Below are 19465 nucleotides of genomic sequence, written 5' to 3' on the forward strand. Positions count from 1 at the left end.
TTCAAAATTACAGCAAACTTCACTTCTTAGCATGTTTTACTTGTACTGTATTTGCATTTCATACTTCTACAAGAGAAAATGAAGAGTAAAGCAAGTGGCTTTGAATGTCAAAGTTGAGCTGTTGAGTTTTATTCACTTCTGTTTGTCACATCAACCTTCTGCCCATTTCTTTGAAAATGTATTCCCATGTTCACATAGAAATCATTGTAGTTTGTAGTGTAGTACACAGTATTCAAATCACTTGGATTTGTGGATGAGATACAAACACAGGTGTAAGAAAATGTCAGACTCCATACACTGAAAACAACAAAACAGTTCTCAAGTAAAACAATTTGATAAACCTACCTTAAGTTTGAAACAATATTCATGAAAATTCCATTATATCCTGATAGCTGTTTCTCAAAAGGAAGGGATAAAGCTTGCTTTCAAAATACTCCCACAATATTGAGAAGAATTGCCAGCTCCTGCTGTGCCCCTCACTGTGGATGCAGACCCTTGACTGCAAATGTGGACTTAAAGTGCATAATTTTCCAGGTTTGAACACATAGAGTCCATTTCCAACATGACTCCATTTATTGTTGTCAAATTCAACAATGAAAGGCATGAATGAGGAAAGGAATGAGAATTAAATATTTTCTTGATCCTGAGATCTTGATCAAAGAGATTGTCAGCATAATTTAGGGAAGCCTATTTGAATCATCCCTTATGCTCAAGCATCATTAATTGTGAACATTTTCCTTCAAAATATGCTTATATTGGTGATCAAGATAGTCCTAAAAATCAGCCCCTTGCAGAAGGTCATTGGATACAGTGGCTGGATTTCAATGCAGTAATAGGTTGCACACACACAAAAAAAATCCCTTATTCTTTCCTACGCTCTCAGATTTTTCTTCTTATTATCCTTTTTCTCATTATAAAGATGATATAAATGCAGGACAGCGTGAGTACCACTCTCCCAGCCTGTTTTAGTCAGAGTGCTCACAACTACTGGGATTAAGCTTTGCCACAAAGATTTAATAAAATTAGTGACAAAGAATAGAAACAAGTAATGTCATTATTAGAGACTAATAAGATTGTTGTTCCTAACTAATAAAATTTTAAGATTGTGCAAGGATACATAGTCAGAGGGAAAAATAAGATAAACCAGGACTGTTAATTATTACAGCAGGCTACACTGAAGTCTTCTCTTCTCCAGCCTGAACAACACCAACACTCAGCCTTTCCTCAAAGGAGAAGCAAGTTCTAGCAAACTTGCTGTTGGAAGGGTATCATCATGATTCTTGCTCTTGGACAAAATTTTGTCTTTATTCTTTAGTCATAAAATGAGCCAAAGTGCATTGCATTGATATTTATTTACTACTGCTCATGACTTTCTCTGTTGGAAACTTTTGTGGGAAAGAGAACAAATTGGCACTCCAAGAAAACTTGTGGGTTCTGTGTCCAAATTATTTGTATTTACTCAATGCAAAATAAGATCAAGAAAAGGAAAGCAATTGCTGGACTTTAGTTTTACTTCTTTCTGATTTGGGAGCTTCAAAATCTGTCCCTTGAAATAATAGGAGAGCAGTATTTTATTTTCCAGCTCCCAAATGATGAGAATTATGCCCAAGAAACGTTCTTCCAAGAAACATTATGTCCATAGGAATTCTCCCAGCCTCCAGGACCCCTGTGGAATATCATGGTGTATTTACTTCAGCAAGATTCAGAGGAGGTTTTATCTCATTGCTGCAAAAGCTCTGATATATATAAGGTGGTGGGATGCAAAGTAACTACAGCCATGCCCAGAATGTGGGTGTTGTGAAGCCACAGGCAGGAATCCTGACGTGCCAGAAATATGCCAGGTGACCAGGGGGTCAGTAGAGACCATTGTGTGCCATAAAGAAACATGATGAGAGCTAAATAGTGGTAGTAGAGACACCAGCTCAGTGAGCTTGTCTTGGATACAGTCACCTTTTTCCCCTTCATTTCTCACATTTAAGTTCCTAATTTGTATATCTTCAAGTTGTGTGTGCATATATATATATATATATATATATATATATGCTCATGTATGTGCACGTATGTATACCTAGGTACAGGCCTTACTGATACTAGCTCTTAATGTTTGACAGAACCTTGGATGTTTTTCCCAAAAGCCTTGTTCCCTAGTAGGTGCCCATGCCCCTGAGCACACTGATCCTCTAACAAGCAGAATAATGTCACCCAGGGAAGGAGGACAGTCTGATGAAGCAGGGTTGCCATACAGCTAAAGATGAGGCAGGAGAAACATCATTAACCTAAACTCAACCTTCATATCCAAACAATTCTTTGGACCATCTATGAGTCAAGATTTCACTCAGATCTGATTTTTTCTGAAGTCTCAAGTAGACCTGACTGAGCTGAGTCGCAAATTGTTCTGCGCTTCTTCAGCTAAAATTGACCTGCTTTGGTCTACTTTATTTGTGTCATCTTTTGTAATTAAGCCACTCTACCTGAGCTCTCTGTGCTCTGTGAAGCCTTTTGTGTCTGGGCCTCAGTAATTCTTTTTCTAGCACCTCTTAGTGCATATTTCCTGCCAGGGCACTTTACTGCAACTTGTCTGGGAATAATTGGGTACAAAATAATATGAGTTCCATAGAAAAGTCTGTGCAAAGGCAAAATACATGTGTTGTAGTATTTAAACGACCAAAATTATTGACCTAATAAGCCACTAATGATGTAGGAACAACAAAGAAAAGACTATGATCCACTTGAAAGCTCTCTTTTTCCCACCCACTCTTTTGAGATATACATCTTTGCACACTTCTGAGCTGTTCTTTCATTCAGGACTGACTAAACATAGTATGATTAGCTCCTTTCAGCTCAGAGGATAAGTATTTAGCATCCTTATAGAGGAAATAAAATAATAAGCAACTTGGACTTTCCAATATTAACCAGAGAGCACAGAGCATGGTTTACAAGTGCTCCTGAATTTGAAAAAGGATGTAATTTCCAAATGCTCATTTTGGCTTTGCAATTAAAAGAAGATTTTTTTTTTTGTTATGTTGTTTAGTTATAAGGGGGGCTTTTTACAGAGTTTTTTTTCCAAGAACCTCCATTGTTTTATCATACTGGTTTAAAAAGACACAAGACTTTCTTCACCTTACTGAAGTTTTCTCTTGTTAAGAGTAATTTAAAATAAACTGCATGTGTATTATAGTCAAGGTATTTCCAAATTAATGATGAAATTCTGTATTTACCTATTTTTACCTTGTTTTCTTTCAAGCTTTCAACAGAAAATATTGGTGACTGAGGTTTAATAACACATTTTACTTCCTCATTGTTGTTAAAACCAAAAATATTGTGTCTTTTTATCAGACATGGAGTTGATACTGAAGCAGTTATTTTCAAAGTGAGATTTTTCTGCTTTCTGGTTTCTCACTTGATTGCTAAATAGCAAGATTAGAGCATGAGCCTTTATTCCATTGGATATTGTTCGTATAATAAGTGTTCAAAGTACTGTGGACTTAAACAGAAACTTTCTATAAAGGAAAAGATCCAAATAAAACAGAAGTAATGGGTGGATACAAATGTTCTTTTTCAGTGTTAACTGAGAATAATTAATCAGCAGTTAATCAAGATGAAGACTAATTTCAGTGGCTCAGGTTAGAAACACAAGCACGTTTTATTCTAGAGGATTAAATTTTTGTTCCTTTTTTATTTCTTTTCTATTTTTTTTTTTCAAATTACTTCCTAATCTGTGTCCTAATGTGGATCTTTGATAATTTTTGGTAGAGCAGGGTGGTGCTTTTCGGGAAATCATAGTTCAGGATAGACCTTACATTACTAATATATGTGAATCACCATTTCCCCCCATTCAGTATGTTCCCCTCTGGACTAGAAACCACCAGTATAATTACCAGAGTTGAAGACTCTGGTTCCATCTCCCACCTCTGGGATTAAAGAGGTTAAAGGCATGACAGAATACCTACTGTTCCCATGGAAACTTTTTTTGCATAGATACTTCCAGGCAAATGACAATACTGGTGATTGTTTAAGGAGCAGAATTTCAAATTTCTGTTTCAAATACTTCCCAAATCCTGTTGTTGCCTCAGGGAGAAAAATAGAAATAATAAAATACCAACATTATTAATAATAATAAAGTTCTGAGTAATGCACATTGTCTTTAGTTCAATTTATAAGTGACTTGACATTGGTTTAGCTGAATGTCTGTATTAATTTTGAACCAGGCACTATAATTGCACCTGATCTGGAAAAGGCTAGATGGGTGGTTTTTGGGGTGCAGTTTTGTTTGGTTTTCTTTCACTTTTGGCTTTAATTTGAAAGTCACTGAACTGATGCTTTATATCCAGGGACTGAAGCTTGCCATAGGTCATTCTGTTAGCCTTTATCAGAACAAGACAAAGGAAAAGGGGTGTTATTTCCTCCCAAATTGCATATTCCAACATGTGGCATTAGATATCCCCCTCTTGCATCTGTCCTTACCAGTGCTCAGTGCTGCCTGTTATAAGTTATACAGCAGTGGTCTCCCTGGAAAAGCTGGAATATACTTCTAGGCACTGAGGCTGATGATGGAGGGAGCAGAGCTTTCTCTGGCCCTGAAGCAGCATCTGTTCACCTACAGGTCACCAGGTGAAAATCCCTGAAAAGCAGACTCAGATCTATGCAGGAGGTGTTAGGAGAAGCATTTCCACACTCTTTTCTTAGAAATCCTATGCATCTGGACAAAGCTCCCATGCTCTTAGGAGTCAGCAGAAAAAACTTTCTCCTTCCTCATGCTTTGGTGCAGTCTTGCTGCACAGCCTGGGATGAGCACCCAGCCCAGAGCTCTTCCTGAGGCTCCTCATGCTGACAGCAGGCACAAAAAGCAGCAGCATTTTTTCTTAGCCTTTACTGTTCTTTACTGAATTTATCAATTGGATCTTTTGCACTGCTCACTGGTTAACCTTATTAGAGAGACTTCACTGATGCGTTACCTTGAATGTCTGATGACTTCCTCAAATACTGCAAATTACTTTACTTTAGTTCATGTTACTTTCCTCCAAGAGTATAAAAGACCACTTTTTTCCAGTAATGATGAACGTTGCACAAAAAGAACCCAAAACTTGTATAGTTTTTCCTCTTTTGAAAATACCCCAAAATACAGAAAGATAAGAAAATAAAAAATAGTAATACTTAACAAATTTAAATGTTCATTAAGACAAGGACAGAATGGAAAAAAATGGTGGTGCTAAATTTTAGGGAACAGGGAGTTAAACAATTCTGGGGCTCCTTCAGTAAAAGCCTTGTCACCTGTGAACTTGGAGCTGATATCAAAATCCCTGTGGTCAATCAAAACGTGACAGAGAAGGTCTCAGAAATAAACAGTTCCAGTACTCCCTGAAAATTTGTAGCAGCAATGAAAATTACAGAGACCAATTTTTACTATTTTTCCAATAAATGAAAATATGTAATTGAATATGTCCACTTTGTTCTCCCAGTTCTCTTTTGCATTGGTCACTCTAAGTGGCAGAGAAATGAACATTACCAGCTGAAAATCTGTGAAACAGAACCTTGAGTAAGCATGCATACAAATGTTTCTGTTTGAAATCTCTGCATTAATGCAGCCCCTGGGCAAAGGCGACAGGCAGTGGTGACACAAACATACTAATTAGTAATATTTCTATGCATTAAACAAGTACAGATAAAACATCATTACTTTTTTTTTTCAACCCTAGAGCCATTCTCTTGCCTTCTAACAATGGTGAAGTCACCTTCCTGGTGTGCCTAACTCAAAGAGAGGTAATTTATGGCAGGTAGATTAGATGTGAAGGATGTTGTTTTCCAACAGAGATCCCACGGTCTGGCATGCCTCACAGTGTGGCATTCTGTTTCAAGGCACCCCTGTCACCCCTGACTATGAACAAATCCATTTGACACCTGGATGTTCTGTCACCTGCTCTGCTAAAAATGGGTGTTGAGCCAGAGAAACAAAAACTCAGTAACTGACACACAGGAAAGAAAGTTTTCTCTACTTTGAATTAGAATCATAATGAAGTTAAGAAGATTCAAAACAAATATTGTCATCTGTATTTTAACACTTCCATAAAATACTCCATGAACATGGATATGTGCCATCTTCTGGAATCACAGTTATTTAAAACTCTTGCCTTTGTAGTAATTTTACTTTAGGAAGTGCACAGGATTTCCAATACTGTAAAAGTGTTGATTTTACATTCTATTTTTACACCAATGTTCTTTTAACAGCTTGCCTGCATTAGGAAACATTAAAGAAAATTGACTAAAGTAGTGAAGTTAAGGAATTTAGCACCATTGAATAAAAGCTCTCCTTTATAACAAAGACCACCACCACTTGAAACGCCCCCACAAAATAAAAACTTTGCCATGCTATGACTAAATTATTCCATTAAAATAATCCTCACTGCTTTATGAGAAAAATTAAACCCAAGTTTATGTTTCTGAAGATTTTTGGGATTTTGTAATCCCTTTTTGAATTTTTGCTAAATTCTGCATTAGGGTTTAGGAAGGAAGCAATCAATGAAAGTGGTGGAAACAGAGTGAGATTAAGGGAACTGAAAAGGTTAACTTAGTATCCCTGAGGCCTACAGATCAGCAACTAAGATGGTTTTCACTGAAAGCCACAGTGGCAATTCACTATTCTGGGCACTGGAGAAACAGACACTAATTCTTGCATCTGAAATGAAGAACCTCAATCCTGACTGGGTGCTCAGATCTGCCACCACACCTTGTCCTGTATCTTGCCTGGGAAAAGAATGCAGCTCAAATCAGGCACCTGGGTGTCTCCCTGGTCCAGGGAGACTCAAGGGTTGCAGTACAGGCCATCTGCTGTCTCACTATTGCAGGTGCTGTGTTCTAACTCCTGTCTTTCTGTTAGGATGAATTTCTTTCTCCCTGATCTCTCAAAGCACTCCGTAATTTGGTATCAGACAGGAAGAAGAAGCAAAGAAATTAGTACTTTACCCAAATCAACATTTGGGCTTTTCTCATTAGTCTTCACCAGACAGCATATTATAAAACAAGTTTCAGAGCACACTTGTGATGCCTATTAGCATCCCCCTCAGCAGCATGCCTGAATCAGAGGACAGCATCCTGCCATGTTAACATCTGTGCAAAACCAATCCTTTCAACTCGCTTCAGTGGGGACAGTTTTACATGTGAGATTTTTTTGGGCTGCAGCACTGGTTTTGTTGCACTTATCTGAGAGCACACAACGGTTCCTACAGAGGCAGCAGGGCTATTATTGATTTTCTTCGTCAATACACATGCAATTCTAAAAGAATAATTACATTAATCTGATGACGTCAGTAAATCTGGTGGCATTAGTAGGACTTAATTTCCAAATTCAGCTTCCTCCTAGCATATATCACTTGAAATAACTTACACAGTTTTTATCTTTTCTTTTTTTTATCTTTTCCCTCTTGCCATGTATTTATTTTTAGTCTTCTCTTCTTTGGGAAAGGCAAATTAGCTCCATGCACTCACTTTCTAACCTTCCAGGCTGTTGACATCCTTGATGGTTTTCAATCTCTCTGAAGCATGCACACACAAATATCAGGAAAAGCAACAAGCTCTCACATACTCAAGATCCAATACTGTTACAATTTTTTTGCTCATCACCCAAACTAAAGGCACTTGCAGGTTCATCTACTACCTCAAAGCTTTATTTAAAAGAATCTCTGCATGGAGGTAGTTGGTCTAGGTCATATTCACATCTGCAGATGACTATTCTAGCAAGCACTCACACAAAAGTCTTGACTATAAAAAATATGATGTAATAATGCATGACAATTTTCATCCTGTTCATGTGACATTAATCATGCTTCTATTCCACTTACATTAAACTTTTGTGTTCTTTGTCAGCCATTTCAGAGAAGAAATCCTTGTAACAATTAATCAGTACCTTCTAAAACAACTCTTTTCATTTTAAGCTACAATCCTGACATCCCAGAACAAGGCTAAGGAAGTTTTTCTGCAGCCAAACAATACATTACAGTCCAAAAGGGGAACCAGCCTGTGAACATCCTGTTTCTAGGTACTTTGTCATCATTCATAACAAATACTAAGGAGAGAGAAACACTGCAAAATACTTAGTGCGGGAAAAGTTTCGAAATTTTGTCTTTTACTGACGCAGCTTCAGAAAATTGGAGCTGCTGCTTACACCAGCATGGATTTACAATGATACTCTGCTTCCCCGCTGTGGCAGAGCTCAGTAGCTCACCAGTCATGCAGCAACGTGAGAGGAATGGAGGAGGTTTGTACTTCTTATTAAAGACCTTGATTTAGAAAGAATAAAAAAAGGGGAATTAGGAATTATTATCAGAAACGGTTTCAATGGTGTTCATCCTTTCATTACAATAATTCATTTTTATTCCTGGTTTCAAGACTATTTTCGTCACCATAGGTTGCAGTGCAGGGTATTCTTAAAGAATGTCCCTGATACTGAGGGAACTAAGTTGCTCCAGACTGAGGCTTGCAGCTGTGTGGAAGAGGAACGCTGAGGTGGGGGGTTTGCACTGCGGACGGGGTCTGCAGCACTCCCCATCTCGCACCAGGCACGAGTGGGGCTGAAAGGGGCATCACTGCCATCGTGGCAGCTGATTTGTGCCCGTGCCTGCTGTCCCTGTGTGCCACTGTGGAGCCCAGGAGGGAGCATCCATGCGACATCCCTCAGCGGAATGGCTGGGACAGGAGCAGGAGGGCACAGCCCTGGGACAGCCACTGCAGCTCGCTGCCCCCGTACAGATGTGGCAGCAGGAGGGCACAGCTGGATCCCTGTGCTGGGACAGCCACTGCAGCTCGCTGCCCCCGTACAGATGTGGCAGCAGGAGGGCACAGCTGGATCCCTGTGCTGGGACAGCCACTGCAGCTCGCTGCCTTGGGCTGGGGCAGCAGATCTGCTCTTCAGCTTAGCCCTCTGCCAAAGTCATGGGCAGGAATGAAGGAGGCAGCCCCGAGGATGCTTTTCCGTGTCTATGCTGAGGTGTTTTATAGAAGGTTCTTCCAGGTGTGCAGTGGCCTTTTTGCAAAAGGAAACCAGGTCCCATAAATATGAGTCTATGTTTTCCAGGTGCACAATTGAATCTTGCAAACAACCAATTCTTCTGTATAAGGCAATCTCCAACAACCCACAGACAGAAGACAGAGTAAAACCTGATGACTAAAAATACTGTAATTGAGTAAGAATCCAAACAAATGTGTTGCCAACAACTGTTTGCTTATTTTATGTTGTTTCTGGAAGACATTGTTATTACTTTAGGTAAATAAATGATGCATTTATGTAAGCTCCACTTATTCATTTTAAATGTGAAAATAGGTTTTTTTAATTTCCTTGCTGTCTTCTAGCTCTGACTCTTCAACATTTTTAGGGTTCTCTATAATTTATTAAATCAAATTTCTCTTATTAATATGAAAGCATTCCACGTCTTCAAAAAATGCATATGATTGCGCCTTAAAATCTAATAATTGCACCATCTCAAAAAGGATTATATATTTGTGCTTTTAATAATGCAAGTACAGAATCAAAAATTAAGCTGACAAACTACTGACCAGTGACTCTCTGAAATTCTACTGTCTTCATTACAGTGATTTATAGAATGGTTTTTGTTGATTTACAGACTATTTCTTATTTCTTAAACTTCCATATTGTCCATTTATTGGTGTTTTTGTTTTGTTTTGTTTGTTTTTGTTTGGTTGAGTTGTTTTGTTTTTTTTTTTAAATCACCACTAGACTTAAATCCCAATGTGGATACATATCTGACCAGGTGGAATGATAGAACCTGAGAATAGACCAGTCAGGCCATGGACCAGTCACACCAGAATGGACCATGTTCTCATTGCCATTGCAACAGGAGAGGCAGCTGTCACCCTTGGCTAAAGAAATCACTACCTGGTGTGAAATGAGAGAAGAGGCTTTTTTCACTGTGTAGTGGGAAATGAGACTGAGAAAATACAGTGGACATATTTGTACAGCCTAGCCAGGAATCAGCAAATCTAGGATATCAGAAACACTCTGGTTTAATGACCTCTTGACTAAAAGGTGGCATTTTGGGAGATTCCTGGCTACTCTCCTATGAAGCTGCTGTTTGTACTGACCTGTGTAAAAGGAGTTGGTCAGGATGGTACTCTGCACACTCAGTATATGGATGGATTTAAAACAAGCACTCAAAATTGGCTGTCACAGGGCAGAGGAATAAAGATCTGAACTCCACAGCAAAATGTAGAAAACATGGTTCTGACAAACCTGGTTCTGACAAACCTGGGCACCCTCAATGTTTCAGAGCTGAGAGAGGTGAACAGTAAACTATTACTGGGTGGTTTTGGTAGCAAACTTGCACAAAATCACAAAGTAGGGGCAGAAAATTGACTCTCTATAATTGCAATTCACCACATTCATGCTTTGATTTCTCTACGAAAAACAGAATTTTGGTCAGCATCCAGGGTCATACCAGTGTTACAGTTGAAGCTGAGAGAGGAGGGGCAGTCCAAATTTCTTTCTCGGATCCTTCTGATACTGATGCTGCCAGATCACAAAATTCAGAACAACAGAACAACAAGTTCAAGGAGAAGACAGCCAGCCTGGGATTTTTCCAAAGCACCACTCTGTGCAGGTTGCAGAAGCCTCCTCACACGAGCATCTTCCATAAGTCTTTTTATGAGACTGGTTATGAAGCTATAAAAATGATCTATGGACCTTTCCTAATTTTAGTATATTGAACTCTGCTGTCAAGCAATATGAAGGTGAATAATTTTCCAAGACTGACACAACATAGGTGCCAGAATATACATTGCTCCTTCACTGGAAATAGAAAAATAATACGATTTTACAATTGCATTTCAGGAGCTATGAGCACAAAGTGACAGTGGGTCAGAGTCATGCAGGAATTTTTGTGTCAAGCAAGTGCAATTCAGCTCCTGCCTCCTGCATCCTCCTTCTGAGTGACTGCCTAGCTCAGATCTGAAATGTTTTCCTATTTTTTAGCCAGATGAGTTGTTGTCTTGCCGTAGAGAGATTAAACAGCTCTGCACAGGGTCAGGAGAGTGCTTGAGGCAGGAAGAAGCCTGAGAAGGGCAGTAGCAGCAGATGTCAGATGGGCTTGTTCTGCTGAGACAATAACAGTGGAATCCACAGCAGAGCAGTGCCTGATACCAAGGTTAGAGTGAGGGATGGAGGGGAGGAGAAGTAGCAAGTAAAAAGGGGGAATCTGAAACAAACTTTTCCTCTAAGTGGCTAGGAGCTGATCTGAAGCACTGGGGGATATCTCTGAGGACACTTTCCTGAAGGTTTTCTCTGTTATATCTGCCTTATAGCAAAGGAGAAAGAACAAAAGGAGTGAATATTCCTATGAATGTCAGACTTGCAGGGACATTTTCCTTCTTAAGCCTGTGCCTGAACAACTGGAGCTCTTCTGCCCAGGACATGCTTTTCTACACAACATGAAAAGGTCTACTAAATGTCATTCTTTTCCACTAAGAAACAGCTGAACTTGAAAATAGTTCCAGTTTTGCCTGTACTCCTTTCTCATGGATTTGTTTGCCCTCCTTGACTTGGCTTAGATACCATTCATAGAAGTAACTCAGTGCTGCAGAGACTCTCACCAGAGGGTTTGTCTGTGAAAGAGGCTGAAGTTCATGTACACTGGTCCTAGTTTTTATGAACAATTTAAGTAACTGATGAGAAATTTGTGATAAAAAATGTCAGCAAACAAGGCAAATAATAATCCAGTAAAAAATCGCTAAAAAATCCTGTCATATAATTTTGTTTCAGAACTCTTTTTGCCATGCATTAAATGAGAGCTACCTACTTCCACAGCCATCCTCTGCTGATCTGACCAGGATTTGCAGAAATGCTGAGTACTCACAGCTTGAGGACCTTAAAGGGGGCAGTGAAATCCATGTGCTAACCACCTGAAGCCTTCTGTAATACTAGGGGACCCAAAAGTCCTGCCAGAGGGCTTTCCCCACAGCTATTCAGAACATGTTAATCTTAATCTCACATGCTCAAGAAATGTTGAGAGGAAGGGATTTCTAAAGGTCAGTAGTCCAACCATCCCAGAAGTTGCTCAAATGTAATTGTTGCCAGATCAAGATCTAATTGTTTATAGTTTTATCCAGCCTGATGTTGAAAACCTTCAAGCCTGGAAACTCCACAACTACATCTTACTCCCACGGAGAAGATTTTTTTGCAAAAGCCTTTTGTTACACCATCTGCAACTACCAAGAAGGGTGCAGCCCTGATATCTCTGTAGCTATATTTCAAGCTGCTATTAAATTGCCTCTTAGCTTTCCTTTCTCCCTGCTATAACCCCAAGCAACAGTAATAATAACAAGGACAGTCATAATTTTTAGTAGCCTTAACTTCTCTTTATCAGTAATAATTTCTCTTTATCTACTGGCCCTGATACATCTTGTATGTGTTTTGCCTTTTTTTTTGCAATGAGACAGTGATCCAGGCATATGTTATGGTGTACACCAGAAGCTTACTTTTCTATAAAAAGGTTCATTCTTTCAACTGAAAAGAAAAAAAGAGAAGCACTGGAACATCAATTTTTGACACTTCTCCTTAGCACTTATTGAGTGACTGTGTGATACCTTAGCACTCTCAAAAAGAGTAAATTGCAGCATGAAAAACTTAGGTAAACCTTAATCTCCCTGCTAGGCCAAGACAATGAGCTTAGTAAGATCAACACAGGTATAAATTCATGCTCATTTTTAAAGTTGCCATTATTCTGCATTCTCAAAAAAAAAAAAAATTCTGAATGTAATTCAAAATTTTCTAACTCAAAATGGAAGCAGAGGAGAACAAATTGCTCTGTGAGCTCAAAAGCCAAGTCTGTCCGAGACTCCAGACATTTAGTCCAAAGAGGAAAAGTTGTTAATTCCCTACAATTTGGCCCTTTCAGTGCAAAGTGGAGGACGCTCTGTTCCACTAGATAGATGTACTCCTGCCTCTGCTTCTACTGTCTATAGCACAGAGGAACTGAAAGTTCCTTGAACTGCTCAAATTCACCTAATGTTAGTCCAATCCTTTCCTAGTTGATCTCCCAGCACAAGTTTCTGCTTAATAGGATACAATCATGTACCAGGAGCAGAGAAGGAAAGAAAGGAAGTGGCAATTTGGAAAGGTTTGGATTCATAGATCAGATAACATCATTTAATGCCTTATAACAAAAGAGAAATTGAAAACAGATTTTGACTTCAAATCAGCTTCCACCATCATAGAAATCATTCTGCAGACTTGTTTCTTTTCCTTTTTATGCACGAAGTATTTGGAACAAACCAAGGGCTCTAAAAGGAAATAGAAAAGCAGAATTGTCTCTGAAGTTTCAGATGTCCAACAGCTTTATAGATGAAACTGCTCAGAAATATACCTATTCTAATATCCACACAAAGAAGGGAAATTCAAAAGTTACTCTTGCCAAAACCAGTCATATATCTGAGACAAAAACTAGAACTTCGTGATTTAGCTTTACTTTAAACTTACATTCTGAGTTTTCTTATGAGGGAGTTGTGTGGAAATTCACCCTGGAAGGATTTTCAAAGCACTCAAGTATTTGCAGTTCTGATTAAGGACTCACAAACCTTTCCACTGTAGCAATCAGCTGAATAATGTAGTATAGATTTAAGTCAAACCCCATCACAAAGTGATTCAGAGAGTCTTCAAGAAACGGAACACTCCTGAGACAAAACTACTGTCACCTGCATAAATATCAAGGGTTCCCACTTAGGGTAACAAGGAGGAAATAGAGCCTGATTCCACCTCATGTCCTTACAGGGAGGATGATCTGAATTTCTACCTAAAGTAATACAGTTATGTCCTTTGGCTAATGCTCAAAATTTCTAGGGAGAAATGGCTGTACTGAAGCAGCAGGAAATGGATGAAACTCATCATCTGAAGAGACTCAAATGTTCTGTCCACTCCATAACTAAGGGCACCATAACGGTGACATAGAAGAATTACTACAGTGAACCACTTAGAACAAGAAGCATAGGATCATATTGATCTGAGGAAGTCCCTTGCCATTTTAATTCCACACTTGTGAAGGTAGAAGTGTTAACAAGAGGCTCAAAATATGAGATTTGTAATATTGATCAGATCTATTCCTTTGAAAATGTAAAGAAACCCCCAAATTCCTTGATGGCTTGAAAAGGGAAGACACAGGAAAAGTCTGTTACTGTCAAGAATTTTAATATTCAGTATAGTGAAATAAAAGCTTCTTCCATTAGGAGAAAAGCCTTTCTAGAGATGTTGGAAAGACTGCAATGTTGATCCTGAAAATCTATTGTTTTACATAATTTCTCTCATTTTAAAAATATTGTCATCCACAAACTAGGGCATGGCAGACTAATACAGATGAGTGGGTTCTCCAACACTGAAAACATCTTTGAAGCATTAATTGTTCATTGCCATTTCAAGCAAACTTCCTGTGCTTTGTCCAATAGGCATTTATAATATAATACAGAAATATTGAAACATAAAAGAGTGAACTTTTTATTTTTAATAAATTTCTGTTTTAATGGATGTTAGTTCAAGTAAAAAAACCCACCTACAAACAAAAGAACAAAAAACCATAAATCAACCCAAAACTTAAGTAATTAATCGATGCAATTTTTCTGCTTTGGCTTTACAGTAAGTTTTATTAAACACCAGAGATGGATATTTTCTTCTTGGCTGCCAATATGCCATGATCATGATTTTTCACCTCATTTTAATATGAAATTTTCATACTACATATTTGGTTTGAGTGGTCTTAGCCATGGACCCTGCATTATCCTTCTCTCTAATCTGGAGAAGTATGGAGTTGATGGTTGGAGTTGGTACAGTGGATGAGGAATTGGCTGGGTGATCCCATCCAGAGGGCAGAGGTCAGATGGAGCTCAGTGATGAGACCAGTGCTGTTTAATACCTTCATCACTGGGGGCACGGTGGGGCTGAGTGCACCCTCAGCAAGTTTGCAGGTGGCCTTGCCTCTGATGACCCCAGTCAATGTGTAGGACAATGAACCAGCACCTCAGCCCAACCCCACAGACACACAGTAAAGCTCAGCCAAGCCCTGACGTACAGAGACTGCACTGCAGAAACTGCCTATGGTGAACACAGACCAAGAAAGTCTCAGTGATTCAAAGCATCTCAATTTCTAGCATGGACAGCTGCTCAAACAATTTATTTCTCTTTTCTTTTCTTTTCTTTTCTTTTCTTTTCTTTTCTTTTCTTTTCTTTTCTTTTCTTTTCTTTTCCTCACTAGCTCTCTTTTCTTAATTCTCTTTCATCTCCTGAAGAAGCTAAGGAACTTCATTTTCACATTTTAAATATTACACTTAAATATGCAGCTATATATAATTAACAGAAGGAATTACTTGCACACATAAATGACAACTCCCAATTCACCTCTCTGTTTAAAATTAGGATGCCTAGCTTTCCCCAGCTCTTCTTTTTGTTGTTAGACTTTCTGGCATTTGTGCCATCCCTCTGGCAGACACATTTACATTGGCTTTCACTAGGGGAGCAGCCATCCCTGCAGGAGAATGAAGTTTGGGACCTAGCAAATGGATGTCCTTCAGAATTACTCCTCTCTCTCATCTTGCTTCAGGTTTGACTAAATGAGAGCCTGTGGAGAAAAATGCACCCCTGCTTTAGCTGGGAAGCTGGAGCAAGGGGCACATGGACCTTTCCTTTTTCCTCTGTTCCACAAGCCTGGAGGTGGCACTCATTAGAAGTCCATGTGGTGCAAATTAAATGCAATGCAAAGAAAGAAGTAATATCACATTTTAAATACACTACTGGAAGACAGTTGTGGGTGAAACTTCCTGCAAAAGGCTGAAAGTGCCTTTTTTTTTTTTCCCTGCATGTGAGAAGTGAACACAAAGGACAACAAATGCCAGTGGCAACAGATAAGAAAAATAAACTCCAAACAACTTCAGTGGCAAGAAGCTGATAAAATATTAGTGTGGTCCCTTTTCTTGCAAGCATAGCGACCTGAAAGAGCCTGGAAATGTGTGATGGAGTTGCTTCAAGATTAAACATTTCCAGACAAGGATGAATACAATTACTCTCATGTTTAAGAAAGGCTAAAAAGAAATCTGTTCTTTGCTATCTTGAAAAAAGATGTTAATTCCATCAGTTGTTCCCACTTAAGTGAAGACATGTCACAAGTGAGGGGGGAAAAAAATGTGACTTTTCTTTGTATGAAGTGAAACAGGCATGTAAATTCATAGTCACCAAGATATTTTTGGTTCTTCAGGGGATTCATGAAAAGACAGAGCCCTCTACTGGCCTCTGCTCCCCTCTGTTCCAAGCCCTTTAGAGATCCCAGCGTCCCCACTAAAACCTTTTCTGCTGTATGTAGTGTTCTTGATCTAAACCTATTAGGACAGAGTGCAATTTAGGTTCCAAAAGCCATTGTAACACCCGCATAAAACTATTTTTGTAAGAAGACTGGTATCTTATCAGAATAGCAAAGAGAGATGTGGGTTAGATCAGTTCAGTTCCAATAGAAAATGTTACATACAAGAAAATTTTACTTTTGCTAAAATAAACTAAAATCTTTACTGCTGATACAAATCTTTCCAACAGGCTCAGCTATTAAGATTCCAGAATATTATGGGAAGCAGGCTAAAGCACTTGCCTTTCCCCTAGTACAGATCTCATATCTATTTTATTCCCTTTATTTTAGCTGAAAACTCTCTCCTTGCAGAAATACAATGTGCCCCATGTTATTGTCCCACTGCAAATACAAACAGAACATACCCAGCCAGCCTGGGTGGAGTTCAAATTAGAGAACTACAAACTTGGCACATCCTTCATTCTCTAATGAACACATCCCTTTTGAAGAAAAATGAGCAGTTTTCAAATGTAAAAGCCAAATCTGTCTAGTTTCACCTCTGTGCATATCCTAACAGAATTATTACCTCTTAGCACAATGTTTGTTGTGCTTTTCATTTAGATCACAACACTTAATTTGGAAGAAATCCTGTAATTTGGAGTCATTTTACTTAAGATGTATGACAAGTAAAGGGTCACCAGGATTAAGCCTACACCAGAGATGGTGGCAGCCACTCCATTTTGTCTGATCTGACTGCAAAGCATTCCCACAGTCCATTCCAGCTGCCTGACTGTACAATCTTTGTTTCTGTACCCACTGCTGGTGTCAAGTCAAACTTTCATTCTCTACAGTGGAACTTCAGCCCTTTGCTTAGGGATCAGAAATTGCCTTTGACTCACAGACACCTAGAATACCTTTAAGCAACTGATTTAGGGCCCAGACCAAGGTAAAACAGTTCTGTGCAGCATTATCCTGGGAAACATTTTAATTATTGCAGCAGTGCAAATGAATTGACATTTGTAGGAGGGCTTTTAGCAACTGAAAAGCCTTCAGCTCAGTTGGTTAGAGCACAATTTTGCAAATAGTGCCAAGCTTGTGGGTTTGATCCCTGTATGGGCCATTCACTTCAGAGTTGGACTCTTTGTGGGTTGCTTCCAGCTCAAAATATTCTGTGTGCAGGATGTACTTAGCGTGCAGGATGTCTGTGTGCCAACAGAAGTGAAGTCTAGTCAGGGCAGTCTTGCTACTGTACGAAGAAAGAAACACATAAGAAAGAAACATACAAGTGGTGCTTAGGCATGTACAGCATAAACTAAACTTATTGCATTTTACAACAAGCTTAGCTTACATTTATGAATCCAATATGGACAGCATGATTGTCTGAAGAGAACAAAAAGTTGTGGAACTCACTACAGGAAAGAAGCTGACCCAACAAACAGGAGACATAAATTTGGTTGATGCTGTTGAGAAGCAGGATGACACCATGGACTGCATAGTTTTTGTACAGTGTTACATGTTACCTTTCACAGAGCACTTCATTGTACATCTAACCTTGCATATATTGGTAAAGGTGAAAAGGAATGTATTTGAAGTTGCATCCAAGAACTGCCAAAAATACCATAATGATGTGGGACATTAAAGGATCTTTCAACTTGCTCTGTGGTTTCACTTATGGAGAGTGGGACATTAATAGAATAAGGGCTAATAATGGCACAGATACTACCCTTCTTCTACTTTCTCATGGTAACAGAAGACTCAGGCAGAATGGCGTAACATAATTAGGAAGAGATGTGGAAATGATGTTGGAAGGAAAACTTCTTCAGATCCAAAGCACAGTAGAATCTGAGGAATTTCTAAGCACTCCCACAAACCGACCAGCTTCCACAGCAACACAGTATGGAAACAAAACCAAGAGATATTGAATTATATTTATCATAAACTTGGCTGGACTTATCAGTAACTCCTCAGGCAGGAATTCTCACACACAAGATGGGTAAAGCACAACTGAAGCAACATGACATGCATTACTGGCGGAAAAAAACCTGGAACACAAACAAACAATAAATCCTAGAAGGACAAAATACAAAATATAGAAAAACACCCTCACAGACCAGTATTTTCAGAGAATTTATTTATAGAATTGTCATTTCAATTTGGCACACAATTGGAAAATGCTAATACAATTTGGTGGGACAACAGTAAAACTGATGGAGTGCTGTTAATCCCTTGGAGAGAAAAAAAAAGAAACATGAATTGCAAACAAAGAACAATTGGGGTAGAAAACAACATTACCTAAAAGTAGGCTCTATCAGCTGCATACCATAAAAAGCCTGAAAGACTTAGAACCTCAGACGCTGGGATGATGTTTCCTAATGCAGACTCAAGCTGTTAAGAGGCAACTTTAACACAACCCAGGTTGTTTGCCCTATTTACAGAGGTTGAGCTTCTCAGAATTTACCTGAATTTACTGTTCCTGTTTTATCTGGCTTGGTGCTGCTCACATTGAGTTCAGTGGGAATACTGCTATTGAGTTCAACAAAATCAGACCTTTCACAGAGGGCCAGTGCAGCCTCTTTCATAAGCAATGAAGCTGTGCACCCAGGGGTCCACAAAATGCCAAATACTTGGAACACTATACTGAAAAACCATTGTCTCCTTTCTGGGTGTTTAACTTCTTAGTCCACCTGCATCTTTGCTGTGTGATCACCCTAATTGCATGTCCTCTCCATGTTCCCATTATTTTGTTGGCAACTATTCCACTTCTGGTAGAATCAGTCACTGCCTTAGACCTTAGTCCCAAACATTACCAGCTTCAGGATAAATTGGATAGTTGACTGCTGGGGTCCTCTCACTCTGGGATTGTCTTCACCTCTGATCTCTCCTTTTTCTTGTCCACATCGACTAAGAAAGGATCAAGGATCAGAAGGGACCAGAGAGGAAGAGCAAAGAGAGAAAAACGGCCACTAATTAAGAGAGAGCCTCAGAAGGAAACTGGATTAGCATTTCTCACAAAAGAGCTAAAAGAGCTGCAGTGGCACCTGAAAAACATAACATATAAGGCTTCCACAGCTTCTCAGTATTGATCGTGGTGCATGACCTGCTCGTTGAGTGGGAAGACACTTGCATCAAGTACTAGGACATCATTG

Source organism: Cinclus cinclus, chromosome 1 (assembly GCF_963662255.1).
Source record: "Cinclus cinclus chromosome 1, bCinCin1.1, whole genome shotgun sequence".
Lineage (NCBI taxonomy): Eukaryota > Metazoa > Chordata > Aves > Passeriformes > Cinclidae > Cinclus > Cinclus cinclus.